The 13,980-nt window shown below is 43.0% G+C and overlaps 1 protein-coding gene across 1 annotated transcript in view; it reads left to right on the top strand.

Annotated features, from left to right (window-relative positions):
* Positions 1-13,980, top strand: part of VPS13A (vacuolar protein sorting 13 homolog A) — a 556,982-nt gene that overhangs the window by 462,635 nt on the left and 80,367 nt on the right. The gene's annotated exons all lie outside the window — the stretch shown is intronic.

Raw genomic sequence — 13,980 nt, 5'->3', positions numbered from 1 at the left:
CGTGTGGCCGAAAAATAATTTTTATTTCTTGATGCACGTAGATCTGTACCACCTGGTTAATGTGTGAGACCTTACCGCTAAATCAATGGCTGGTGGTAAGGTCTCACCCAAAATGGACCCACACCAATTTTTATTTTGCCACACATCCATTTTTTGCAAAAATAAAAAAAGGCATTTTTTTTACAGGTGCGCTGAAAAATGGATGTGTGCGCGCCCAAAACCCACTCCTACACTACCGCAGTCCATTTTTCAGCACACCTTAGTAAAAGGACCCCTAAGTGAATAAAACATAATAATGTACAGAATATAACACAAATTACAATAACTACAAGAAGTAAATTAATACACGTGCAGTAAGTAACCGGGGATTTAGACTATCTCAAGGACAAACAAAAAAGGGTGGATAGGTGAGAACATAATTAGGCAGGACTAGATGGGAAAACAAAGGACAAACAAAGATTAAGAAAAGAATGTGGGTAAAGTTCAAATAGAGTTCTTTGTATTCAGAAAGGCCAGACTGAAGAAATGTGTTCTTAGAAGACAACCGGAAATTAGGTAATCATCTGTAAACTTGATTAATTTAGGAAGAGAATTGCAAATTTTGATGCCTTGATAGGAGAAGCTAGAGTGAATCGTTTTATATATCACATTCTTACAGATAGGGAAATGTAAGACAAGATATTCTCTAGATGAAGAAACAGCATTACGAGAGGGTAATTCAGTCAGATTATTCATATATGATGGGGCTTGACCAAACAAGATTTGGTGAATGAAAATGCATAATTTGAAAGATATTCTCTCTCTTATTGGTAACCAGTGTAGCTTATATAAAAGAGGAATGGCTTTGGCGAAGCGAGGAGATGTACATATAAATTGAGCAGCAGTATTTTCAGCTGTTTGTAATTTTTTGAGAAGACCACCTTTAAGTCCAGCATAAATGGAATTGCAGTAGTCGAATTTAGTGAGGACAGGGGATTGAACCAAAGTATGAAAGACAGATTTACAGAAAAATGGCCTCAATCTCTTTAGCTTCCAAAGTGAGTGAAAGACACTCAAGGTCAATTTAGAGACTTGGTTTTCAAGGGTGAGGAAACGATCTGTTGTGACTCCCAAGGTTTTCTTTCATGACTCAAGGGAATAGGTTTTGTTCGTAATAGTAAAGTTACTAAGATTCATAGGATGGTGAAGGTTAGTTATTATTAGGAACTATGGGCCCTGTTTAATAAGCAGTGTTATAGGCGCATTAACGTTTTTAACATGTATTAACCATGTACATACCTATAATATCCCTATAGGCACCTACATGGTTAGCACGTGCGCTAAGTTTAGGCACGCTAAAAACACTAATGCACCTTAGTAAACAGAGCCCTTAGTTTCATCCGTATTAAGTTTTAGTTTGAATTTAGAAGCCCATGATTCCATAAGTTTTATCCCTAGACTAATCATGTGAGTTTTGTCAAGTAATTTCTTAGAGAATGGGATATAAATGGTGACATCATCAGCATATATGTATGTCGAAAGACTATGTTTTTCTAAAAGATAACCAAGAGGAATCATCATAATGTTAAGATGGGAGAAAGAAGGGAACCGTAAAGGACCCCACAGCCAGGAGACCAAGTGGAAGAAATTACAACTGATTGTTTGACGTGATACGTCCTAGATCTTAAGAAGCCATAAAACCATTTCAGAATGACAACACAGATTCCGTAATAAACAAGAATAGTTAAAAGAATATTATGATCAACAGTATCAAAGGCACTGGATAGATCAAATTGAAGTATCAATATTTTGTTGCTAAGTTAGCTAAAGTTAGCTAAGAGGGTGGCAAGCACAGTTTCTGTACTGTAAGAGGGCCTAAAACTAGATTGTGAACTATGCAAAATGGCATGAAGCTTGAGATAATCCATAAATTGGTGCATGACAAGTCCTTCCATTACTTTAACAAGAAGAGGAATTGAGGCTACTGGTCTATAACTAAGCTTAGGCTAGTTTGGGTATTTTTAGGTATAGGAGTCAAAATAATATTGCCATTGTCATAGATTGGTAGACTGGATGGGCCGTAGGTTCTTAATCTGCTGCCATGTTCTGTGTTTGTATGTCACAGGAAATAACTCTGATCACCCCACCTCAAAAGAATATAGCGCAACTAGAAAAGGTTCAGAGGAGAGTGACAAAAATGATATAGGGAACAGAATACCTCCCTTACTAAAAAGAGGCTAAATAGGTGTGAGCTCTCACTGTGGAAAAAAGATGACTGAGAAGGGATATGATAAAAGTTTATAAAACATGAGTGGGATGGCATAATTACAGAATAATTGTTCAACCTGTCAAATAACACATCAACAAGTTGACACTCTGGGAAACTGATGACCAGCAAACTGAAAACAAATTGAAGAAATGTTTTATTTTGTGCAGCATATAATTAAACTGTAGAATCAGTTACTGGAGGGTGTGGTCAGGAAAACAACATAGCAAGATTAAAAAAAAATTTGGACAGGTTCATGGAGGAAAAGTCTATGTAACATCACGAGCCAGGTAGACTTAAGGGAGCCATTGCTCAAACCTGGAAATGAGCCACGAGTAATAGATCTACTTTTTGGATCTGCTGAGTACTTGTGACCTAGTATACTGTCAGAGACAGGATGGTGGGCTTGATGGACTTTAGTATGTCTCAGTATAGTGTTGCTTGTATTTTATGTATTAATTTTTGTAGTTGTGTTCCCTTACCTTATCCATATTGCCAAGAGTGAAAAGAATAACTAGTGGTAAAAGCTGCTGGTAGAAACAGTGACCAAAGTTTCATTACAGCATCGTCAGCAGTTTTTTGGAAAGTTTTCTGACCAGAGAGACTGATTTTTAAGATTTCGACATTTTGGGGTCCTTTTACTAAAGTACTGTATGTTAAATGTTGCAGTTGTCGCAGCTTAACACAAGAAATTAATGAACAGTAACTAAATTTAACATGGCACCTATTAAAAGGCATGCCTAGCATTTTTTTTTCAGGTTGCGTGTGAAAATATCCATTAGCGCTCTGGTTGCAATTAATACAGATGCACTTAGTGTGCCCTATTTAGATGTTTGTTTATTTAGATTTCACTCGCACATTTTTCAGTAGTAGCTCAAGGTGAGTTACATTCAGGTACATGTTGCTAAGTGGACTTGCACTAATTGCAAAATTGTCATCACACAGAACTCCAATATTTTATTTATTGATTGATTTTATTGGGATTTAGTGACCACCTTATGAAGAGATTCACCCAAGGCGGTGTACAGCAGGTACAGTTTAAGATAAAAATTACAATTTTGTTAACAGCATAACAGTAGTAAAATAACAAAGAATAAACATAAATACAATAAATGAGATAAACCTGAAAAAAGTAAATTGAAACCTTATAATAGAACTACCATGAAACTATCAAAAATATACACATTTAACAGCACTGGAATATGCGGTTCATTCCCATTCTGAATCCATGCCTCACCTAGTTATACTCCATAACACAAACATCCCTTAACATTTGAATGTGCATGCTAATTGCAAAAATAGAGCAAAAGCAGTTATCATGTTTGGTAGCAGTTAACACACAACAATTCGTGCATTAAGGGGGAGATGCTATATATGATGCCTAAAAAAATTGGCGAAGACATCAGTGCCGACTAAGCATATTCTATAAGCGGCATCTAGATTTAGGTGTGGTATATAGAATACGCTTAGTTGATATCTCAGTGCCTAAAATTATGCACATCCATTTACATCAGCGAAAACATGGCATACATTGCAGCATGTAGATTTACGCACATTGGGCCATATTCTATAACTATGCACGTAAATTTCAGAATGCCCTCAACACCTATAACCACGCCCTGTTTTTCCTGCACATGTTAGAAGTTTGGCACACAGAATACGCTTAGTGAATTGTGCGTGTAAATTCTAAATAGTACCAATTAGTGTTCATTATTGCTTGTTAAGTGTTAGCACTCATTAGCTTGTTAAGTTATGCACCTTGTTATGGAATCCACTTGGATTTCATCGTGGATCTCTAGGTGTGCTATCTAGAATCTGGGGGGTACGTGCCTATCACACTTCAGTAAAAGGACCCCTTTATTTTGTTTCACTCGTATGTATTTAGGCTTTTTTTTCTGTGTGTGTGTTTCTGAGGGACTGTTAGAAGCTTCTAGGGCCTGCTGTTTTAAGTTGAGTTTGTACTTTCTATGAAAGCTGAGTTCTATAGCAAATTTTACACTGATAGGCAAGGCCAAGGAAATAATCACTAGTACGCTTATACAGAATCAGAAGTAGGAAGATCATACTAAAGATATTTTAGCTGTAATTTATTTTGTTAAATTTTGGTTTGCGATTGTCAGTGTCTTTTGTACAGGCACATACCCAGGCTATTCTGTGAAAGTAACTTGATATTAGAGCCATGAAAAATATTCAAGTTCCTCTGCGTGCGTCTGACATCAGGGGGGGGTCGACAGGGTCATGGAAGGGGGGTTGAAAACGGAGGGAGGGCAGAGTCTGGAACAGGGAGGGTGGGGGATGGCCTTGCTAGCGCCCATTTCCTTCCCTTTTGAAACGGGCATTTTTTACTAGTTTATAATAAGTGTTCACCTTCCTCGCCCATTCATGCAACTTAGAATTGAGCAACGATTGAAGGAATTGCATACTCTCCCTATTAGCCCGATAGGGGCATAAGTACATTTCCTGCACTCATGTGCTAAATCTACAGTTAAAGTAAGAATAGCCTGATTAAGTTCCCTGCACCTACGAGCAACATAAGCAATGACTTCCCCACACAGAACAACTTTAGCAGTCTGCCAAAACAGCAGAGGGTCATCCTTATCACAAGAATTATGATATCTATTGGAAAAATGGAATTCATATTATTTTTGAAAATGCCCATCAGTATATAAATGCTTTGGAGAGAACCACCGAGGGGTGAAATAATAGCTAGGAGCACTGTTAACTTCCACCCATATTAAGGAGTGATCTGAAATTTGTTGCTTCCTCATCTCAGCCCTCAAAATTCTGGGAAACCAGTCCTTAGCCACCAAAATATAATCCAATCGGGAGATGGCCCGATGTTCTCTGGCAAAATGTGTACAATTTTTATCTATTGGATGTAGTGTATGCCAAGCTTCTACCACATCCAATGAAATAGTAAAGTAGTAAAGATTGACCACTGTTGGAAAAATGCTGCGCTTGATGGACCGCTGGGCTTTATGGACCTTAGGTCTGTCCCAGTATGGCAATGCTTATGTTCTTATGGTAAATGGTGCAAAGGGTTAGCAGGTTGAGATGTTGCAGGGAGTCTATCCACACTGGAATCCATATAGTCCCCACAGATAATCAAAAGACAAATACCCAAGATAAACATTGCTGCTAACATTCAACAGAAAATGCATGACCCTGAACTATAGGAGAATATACAGTAGCCACTGTCAGACCCTTGCCAATGCAAGCAAAGTATCAATATAGTGACCAGCCAGGTCCACAAACCATTAAATAGCAACACTAGGTCCGTGGTGCTATGCTGGGGAGCGGTCGCTGAAAAGAGGAGCTCCTGCGCTTCCCCCCTAATCAAACTATTTAATCCAGCAGTAAAGCGCTTTTGCAGACATTGCAGACTTGGTGCAGTTACCTCTGAGAAGCAGGCAAGTGTTGACGGTAATATCGCTAGTGCCCGGTTCACGGAATGGCAGCCAAAAATACAAAGAAAGGAGAGGGGAAGAACAACTGAAAGCAAAATGGCGGACGCACAGGTTCCGCTGGATGGTACGGTTTGCTCTTTATGGACGGCGGAGGTTACAGCAGCAGTGGAAGCAGCTTTGGATAAGAAGTTACAGGCATTGTATGATCGGGCAGAGGCGGCTCATGAAAGATTCCATCTAGATCTGGACCAGATGCAGCAAAGAATCAGCGACTTGGAGGATCGGATGACGGAGTCTGCAGAGCCTGCAGGAGCAATGCAGAAAAAGCTGCTAGAGCTAGAAATGAAGTTGGACAACTTGGAGAATAGGTCCAGACGCAATAATCTGAGATTGATTGGCCTCTCTGAACAATTAAGGGACTCAGACCTGGTGAGTTTTCTTGAAAATTGGTTGCCAAAAACTTTAAATCTTAATAATCTGTCGGGGTCACTGAGAGTTGAGAGAGCACATAGGGTAGGCCCACACAGGCAACTCCCAGCCATGTGCGGTGATCATGAGAATACTACATTATGAACATAAGCAATACTGCAGGCAGTGCGAGCTGGGTCTTGTCTTTCCTATGAAGGCCAAAAAATACTGTGCTTTCAAGATTATTCGGCATGGGTGGCCGCAGCAAGAAGGGCTTTTGCGCCAATCTGTACTGCCTTATATGAACGGAGGCTGAAATTTTCCTTAGTATACCCTGCTAAACTGAGAGTGTTCCATGAGGGGGCAGACAAGGTGTTCGAGTCAGCAGAAGCAGTGAAAGAGTTCCTGGAGACCCTGAATGGGGGTCCCTCGAGGTGATTACAATTGCGACTAATCCGCTTAGTGGAGGAGCGGCAATTTTAGACTTTGAAATTTGGCCAGTGCCACATATACTTGGATAGTCTCTCTTTGTCTTCGTGGATGACATCATTTCAGGATGGTATGCCTTGGTCTAGATGTGCTGGCTACTGGAGGGGATATCTTTTTATGACTGATCTGAAGGGGCCTTGGAAAAATCTCCTGATATCACAGCAACTCAAAAACCTTTTTTTTTCTCCTTTGTGGAGGGGTAGGTTGGGGACGTTATGTACATTCACCATTTGATTGTTGCATGCTTGAGGGATATTGACTTGCAGTCAAAGCTACAAAGCTGTTCTAGGATTGAAACTGTTTGATCTGAACTGAATTGAGATGATGTAGCTGAGATTATCTACTGTTTCTGTTATTCCCCCCCCCCCCCCCCTTTCCTTTTTTTTTGGGGGGGGGGTGGGGATGTTCTATACATTCACCATTTGATTGTTGCATGCTAGAGGGGTATTGACTTGCAGTCAAAGATAGAAAGCTGTTCTTGGATTGAAACTGTTTGAACTGAATTGAGATGATATAGCTGAGTTTATCTACTGTTTCTGTTATCTCCCCTTTTTATTTTATTTTTCTTTTTTTAGTTCTCCTTCGCTTGCATGCTAATTAGGGCAGGTGTTTTTGGGACTATTCGAGTTTGATGGAATATGTTTTGAATTTGGAGCAGAGAAACACGAGGTTGTATGCGATTTTCTGAGGGGGTCTTATTGAATTTGTCTGGCGGGAGGGTTTGGTGGGGACGAGATAGGATACTGCACCACCATTATTGCAATACTCAGCGCAAAAGGACCTATTGTAGGAGGGGGGGAAGGGCACTAATACGTGAAGAGTCTTAACTAGACTCGTAATTAGGGGGGTTTGAGGGTTACTAGGAGTTTTGTTTGGGGTTTGGGTGGTGACGGGGTGGGGGGGGGGAGTTACGGGAGGGGAACGGGTCAGCTCCAGAATTTACAAAGGGGGGTCATGGAGGTTCAGTCTGTACCTCATGCAAGAATGTGTTTGTGGAAGGGAAGGTGTAGGCTGGGACACTCTTCCATGGGTTTTAGGAAAGGTTCTTTGTGGGATTTTCTCATCAAGCTAAACGCAGGAACAGGGGGGAGGGCTATGGTTAAATTGGTATCTTGGAATGTAGGAGGCATCTCCTCCCCTATTAAATGTAGCAAAATCTTGCAGGTTTTGAAGAAGGAAAAAACACACATTGCAATGCTTCAAGAAATGCATTTGACTTCTTTAGAACATAAAAAATTGTGCCGTTGGTGGGTTGGTGACTACATAGAAGGCCCTGCGAAACAAAGGAAAGCTGGGTAATTATACTATTTCGTAAAGAGGTTCAAGTGGAAAAGCAGCATTTAATAGTGGATCCCATGGGCCGATATATCATTGTGAAGGTGCTTCTGAATAAGAAGCCTTTGTTATTAGTGAATGTCTATGCGCCCAACCAATATGACAAAAGCTTTTATCAGAACATATTTAAACATATACAATCCTTTGATCAGATTCCAGTTGCTATGGGAGGAGATTTTAATGCGGTCTTTGACCCTTTGGTGGACAGTTCTGGCTCCTCGGGGGTGGGTCCTGTGAACTACAGTCGAGGTATTCCTTGGTTGTGTGATGCTTTGGAGTTAATAGACTCGTGGCGTTTGCTTCATCCAGTGGAGCAAGATTATACGCATCTTTCCAGAGCACATGATACACAATCGCGTATAGACTATTTTTTGATTTTGAAGTGTTGTTCAGGAGCACTACTTCAGTCGGAGATAGGGCCTACCCAAGTGTCTGATCATGCACTGATCTGGATCTCCCTCTCTTGTAACGTAGAACCAAGGGGACACTTTCAATGGAAATTTTACAGAGAACTGTATTATGATTCTCAGTTTTATACTTAAGCATGCATTGGAAGGATTATGCAGATTTTAATAGAGAAAGTTTCACACAGATCCTATTCTTTTCTGGGAGGCTGCAAAAGCAGTATTGAGGGGATACATTATATCTTACTATACACATAAACGTAGAGCGAGAGTCGCGGAAGCACAGATTAGACGGGACAGGCAAAGATTTGGGGAGCTACCGACAATGGTCAATAAAGCTAATCTTTTGGCAACACAAGCGGCTTAAATCAAGTGATTCATTCTAAAATCCAAAAGTCCATATTTTTATTATAGGTTCAATTGGTATAAACATGCTAATAAAAGGGGAACGTTGCTTGCACGTTTGGTGAAACGGGTGGCGTAAGACATGTTACTCAAATACGAGACTCTGCGGGGTTTTACCATCATACGCCGGAGGGGATTAATAGGGTTTTAAAATATTTTTATGAGCACTTATACTCTTCCCCAGCAGATATATGCCTACAAAGGGAGACGTATCTTAGAGGGCAGGATCTCCCTATGTTAACAAGGAAACAACAAGAGGCATTTAACGGAGCTATCACGGAAGATGAAGTACGATGGAATATTCAGGCCAGCCCCCTTCATAAAGCACCCGGGGGTGGATGAGTTAACTGCGGAATTTTATAAAATTTTAGTATCTGACATAGCGCCATGGTTGACAGTGGTTTCAATCAATTTGTCGCTGAGGGAAGTGGTGACGGATTCTTGGAAAAAGCGCAGATTATAATACTGCTAAAACCGGAGAAAAGACCCACTCAAGGCAGTGTCGTACAGACCAATTTCTTTGCTCCCTAATGAAACTAAACTGTTTGCCAAGATTCTGGCGAATCGCCTGGCCAGAGTCATGCCTGGCTTGGTGGCTGCGCCACAGGTAGGCTTCATGAGAGAACGTTCCGTAGCACGTAACATGAGAAAACTTTTGGCATCTTTGCAACTATTTTATTTATTTATTTGCTACATTTGTACCCCACATTTTCCCACCTATTTGCAGGCTCAAAGTGGCTTACATTATGTTGCAAAAGGTATAATTATAAGCAGAGTAAGAGGTTTGTTCTAATTTAACATATTACTGTGTAAGAAATTAGGTAGCTAGTCTGTAGAATGATTTACATAACACAAAATAAAAACAAGTAAGATATAATGACCAATGGTGATAATATGATTAACATAATCAATTTAGAGGGATCAGTATTAGTTGGTTTAGATATAGAATGGAATCAAGTCATTAAGGAGGATTCTTATTGTAAGTCTCTTCGAACAGGTGCGTCTTCAATAACTTCCGGAAGGCTGTCAAGTCACGTGTTGTTTTTATAGCATTTGGTAGATTATTCCATGATTTTGTGCAGAGGTATGTGAAGGTAGATGTGTGTAGTGATTTGTATTTGAATCCTCTGCAGTTGGGGTAGTGGAGGTTTAGGAAGGTACGTGATGAATTTTTGATGTTTTGTGCTGTTAAATCAGTTAGGTCTGACATGTATGATGGGGTTTGACATGTATGCAATAACTATAATAACTATTGCAGCATAACCTCACTTAGGCGCTGCTTATTAGCTTCAACGCCAAGAAGGTGTTTGACAGAGTAAATTGGGATTTTATGTTTGCGACTTTCAAATCCTATGGGATAAATGGTTTTTTTCTGTCAGCTATACGAGCTTTATATCAGACTCCGGTGGCGGAAGTATTTATTGCATTTGTATCCCACATTTCCCACCTATTTGCAGGCTCAAAGTGGCTTACATAATACCGTGATGGCAATCCCAAATTCCAGTATGAGAAATACAGAGTGGTATTGCGTTAGAGTTCAAGAGTGACAAAGTAAATTAGGTAGTCAAGGAGGAAGTGTCAAGTTTTGTCCAGTTCTGGTATATGTTTCGTTGTATTGCAGGGTTCAGGTGTTTAGGTTGGATCATTTTGGTATGCCTTATTGAACAAGTTGGTTTTTAATGATTTCCGGAATTTTGTTAGTTCTTGCTTTGTTTTCAAGATGATTGTTAGTGCATTCCTTAGTTGCGTGCTTATGTAGGAGAAGCTGGATGCATGGGTTGATTTATATTTTAGTCCTTTGCAGCTTGGGTAGTGGAGATTTAGGTATGTGCGTGTTGACCTTTTTGCGTTTCTGGTTGGTATGTCTATGGGGCCTCACCATGGATAATTTTATGGACCAAGGTGCAGATTTTGAAAGCATTTTTTTTCTTTGATTGGGAGCCAATGCATTTTTTTCTCCGAGGACAAGCAAGCTGCTTGTTCTCACACTTCGGTTGACGTCCACGGCGGCCCAGGAATGGGAAATTTTCCATTAGCAAAATTTTTTAAAAGTTTGCCAGAGCCTTCTGGCGCGTGAATCGCGCGCACCACACATGTGTGGCCATTTTCCTGCTCACCACGTGAGCGTTCCCGCTCAGTTTTTGTCTTTCTGCAACAGAGAGTGACTTTGTTTTGCGGTTTCTTTCTCAGGCCCTGGAGAAGAGTCTTGCCGTCTGAACCCTCCGGGGTTTTCTTTTCTTTTAATTTTTCTGTGTCCTAACAAGTTAAAAAAAAAAGTCCCTATATTTCCTAGTTTTTTCTTTCCCTTTAAATTTCCTTTCATTTTCGTCGTGGTCTTTTTAGCTGTGGGTACGGGTTTTCCCTCTTTTTTGTGCTTCTCTTTTAGGCACAATCGCGGATTTTGACTTCACCGCTGCTATTTTTCCATTAATGTCATCGAGGACTCCCAGCGGCTTCAAGAAGTGTACTCGGTGCAGCCGGTATATCTCGGGCACTGACCCCCACGCGTGGTGTCTTCAGTGCCTTGGGCCCGACCATCGCCCAGACGCTTGTAAGTTGTGTCTTAGCTTGAAAAAGTGGACAGAGGTGTCGAGAAAAGCTCTTTTTGGAGCTTTGGCTGGTTCTTCGACATCGGGGATTGCATCGACTTCACGAGCGCAGGTAATGGCTGTCCAAAGACCAATACATGCTGGAAGCAGTGAGGTGTCGAATGGGTCTCCACCTGTCTCGAAGCCTCGTGCTGTGCAGGCCCCATGGGACCGACCAGTCTCGAACCCGACCCCGAGGAGACGTGTGGATTCCATGTCCTCCTCATCGGTACCGAGGAGTCTGGATGATGTGCATCACGCAAAGGTGAAGAAGCGCCGTCATCCATCTCCTTTCAAGCACGGTACTGGGAGCTCTGGGGCATCGAGGGATCTGGCACCCGTGAAGCGTCGGCGCCGAGAGGACCGCTCACCCTCTATTCAGCAGGTACCGACGCGTCAGTCTTCAGGCAGCCCGGTACCGCCTCCTCAGCCTCAACAAGTTCTGACTCCGGCTCCTATACCGACCATGCAGCCTTGCTCAACGGCGACTCTGGACGAGCACATCCAAGCCCTGCTTCCAGGTCTCCTGGAGAGCTTGCTGCATCAGTCTGCTCCAGTGCCGGAGGTGCTTGCACCTTCCGCACCGTCGGTGGAAGCGGCAGCTGGCTCTATGCCCGTAGCAAGGTCCTCAATGCCGGTGCCACCTGCCACCCAGGTCGATTCTCCGTCGATGGAGGGAGCTTCATCGCCACCGGCAGGGGAGTCGACTTCTCGGCATCGCCATTGAGGACACAGTTCCTCGGCATCGAGACGGGCCCAGTTCAGGACTGCAGTTAAAGAACTTTTGTCCGACACCGATCAGGATGCCTCGTGGGATGAAGAGGAAGATCCCAGGTATTTCTCATCTGAGGAGTCTTGTGATCTTCCTTCTGATCCAACTCCTTCACCTGAGAGGAAGCTTTCTCCACCAGAGAGTCTCTCCTTCTCGTCATTGTCCAGGAAATGTCTGTGGCTATTCCCTTCCCAGTGGTTTCTATGGTTGTGGATTCCGCTCTCAAGAGAGACAGGAGTTCTAGAGACTTTGCCTCAGCTCCCCCAGGAAGAGAATCTAGAACACTCGACTCTTTTGGGAGGAAGGCGTATCAGGCTGCTATGCTCGCCTCCAAAATCCAGTCCTACCAGCTCTACACGAGCATTCACTTGCGGAACACGGTGCAGCAACTGGCGGACTTGGTTGATAAGCTCCCTCCGGAGCAGGCCAAGCCTTTTCAGGAGGTGGTCAGGCAGCAGAAGGCGTGTTGTAAATTCCTGACCAGGGGTGCTTGTGATAGTTTTGATGTTACATCTAGAATCGCTGCCCAAGGTATAGTGATGCGCAGACTCTCATGGCTGCGTGCCTCTGACCTGGACAATCAAGTCAAGCAGCGGATTGCGGATGTCCCTTGCTGGGGGATACATTTTTGGTGAGAAGGTCGAGCAAGTGGTTGATCAAATCACACAGCGGGAAACCGCTATGGACAATCTCTCCTGCCGGGTGCCTTCTGCTTCTACCTCATTAGGTAGATGTTTTTTTCAGGGAAGGAAGAGTGCTCCCTATGTTTTTGATAAGCGTAGGTACACTCCGCCTTCTCAACAGTCTTCTTAGGCTCATCCCCAGCGCTCTCGTTCTCGTCAACAGCGTGCACCAAGGCAGGCCCCTGTAGCTCCCCAGCAAAAGCAAGGGACGGGCTTTTGACTGGCTCCAGCTGAGTATAGCTGCAATAAGAGTGTCCGTGCCGGACGACTTGCCAGTCGGGGGGAGGTTAAAATTTTTTCACCAAAGGTGGCCTCTCATAACCTCCGACTGGTGGGTTCTTCAAATAGTCCGGTCAGGATACTCTCAATTTGAAATCTAGACCTCCAAATTGCCAACCGGGAGCTCAATCCTTCAGCTTCCAGCACAGGCAGGTACTTGCAGAGGAACTCTTCCGCCCTTCTGAAGGCCAATGCGGTCGAACCCGTTCCACCAGGGCAAGAAGGGCTGGGATTCTATTCCAGGTACTTCCTTCTGCAAAAGAAAACAGGGGGGATGTGTCCTATCCTAGACCTAAGGGCCCTGAACAAATTCCTAGTCCGAGAAAAGTTTAAGATGGTTTCCCTGGGCACCCTTCTTCCCGTGATTCAGGAAAACATTTAGCTATGCTCTATGGACTTAAAGGAGGCTTATACACACATCCCGGTACTTTCAGTATCTTCGATTTCGCCTGGGAACGCAGCACTTCCAGTACTGTGTCCTGCCCTTTGGTCTGGCGTCTGCGCCCAGGGTCTTCACAAAGTTCCTGGCGGTAGTTGCAGTGTCTGTAAGCAGACTGGGAGTGCATGTGTTCCCTTATCTCGACGATTGGCTGGTGAAGAACACCTCAGAGGCAGGGGCTCTATAGTCCATGCAGAGGACTATTCAACTGCTGGAGCTACTTGGGTTTGTTATAAATTACCCCAAGTCCCATCTCTTCCCTATCCAGAATCTGGAATTTATAGGAGCTCTGTTGGACTCACAGACGGCTCGCGCCTATCTTCCCGAGGCAAGAGCAGACAATCTTCTGTCTCTAGTTTCCATGGCCAGAGCGTCTCAACGGATCACAGCTCGGCAAATGTTGAGACATCTAGGCCATATGGCCTCCACAGTTCATGTAACTCCCATGGCACGTCTTCACATGAGATCAGGTCAATGGACCCTAGCTTCCCGGTGGTATCAAGCTGCGGGGAGTCTAGAGGATGCA

The sequence above is a fragment of the Microcaecilia unicolor genome, chromosome 2 (genome assembly GCF_901765095.1).
Source record: "Microcaecilia unicolor chromosome 2, aMicUni1.1, whole genome shotgun sequence".
In the NCBI taxonomy this organism is placed as follows: Eukaryota; Metazoa; Chordata; class Amphibia; order Gymnophiona; family Siphonopidae; genus Microcaecilia; species Microcaecilia unicolor.
Note: the sequence above shows the minus strand (reverse complement) of the source record. Positions and strands in the feature narration are given on the sequence as shown.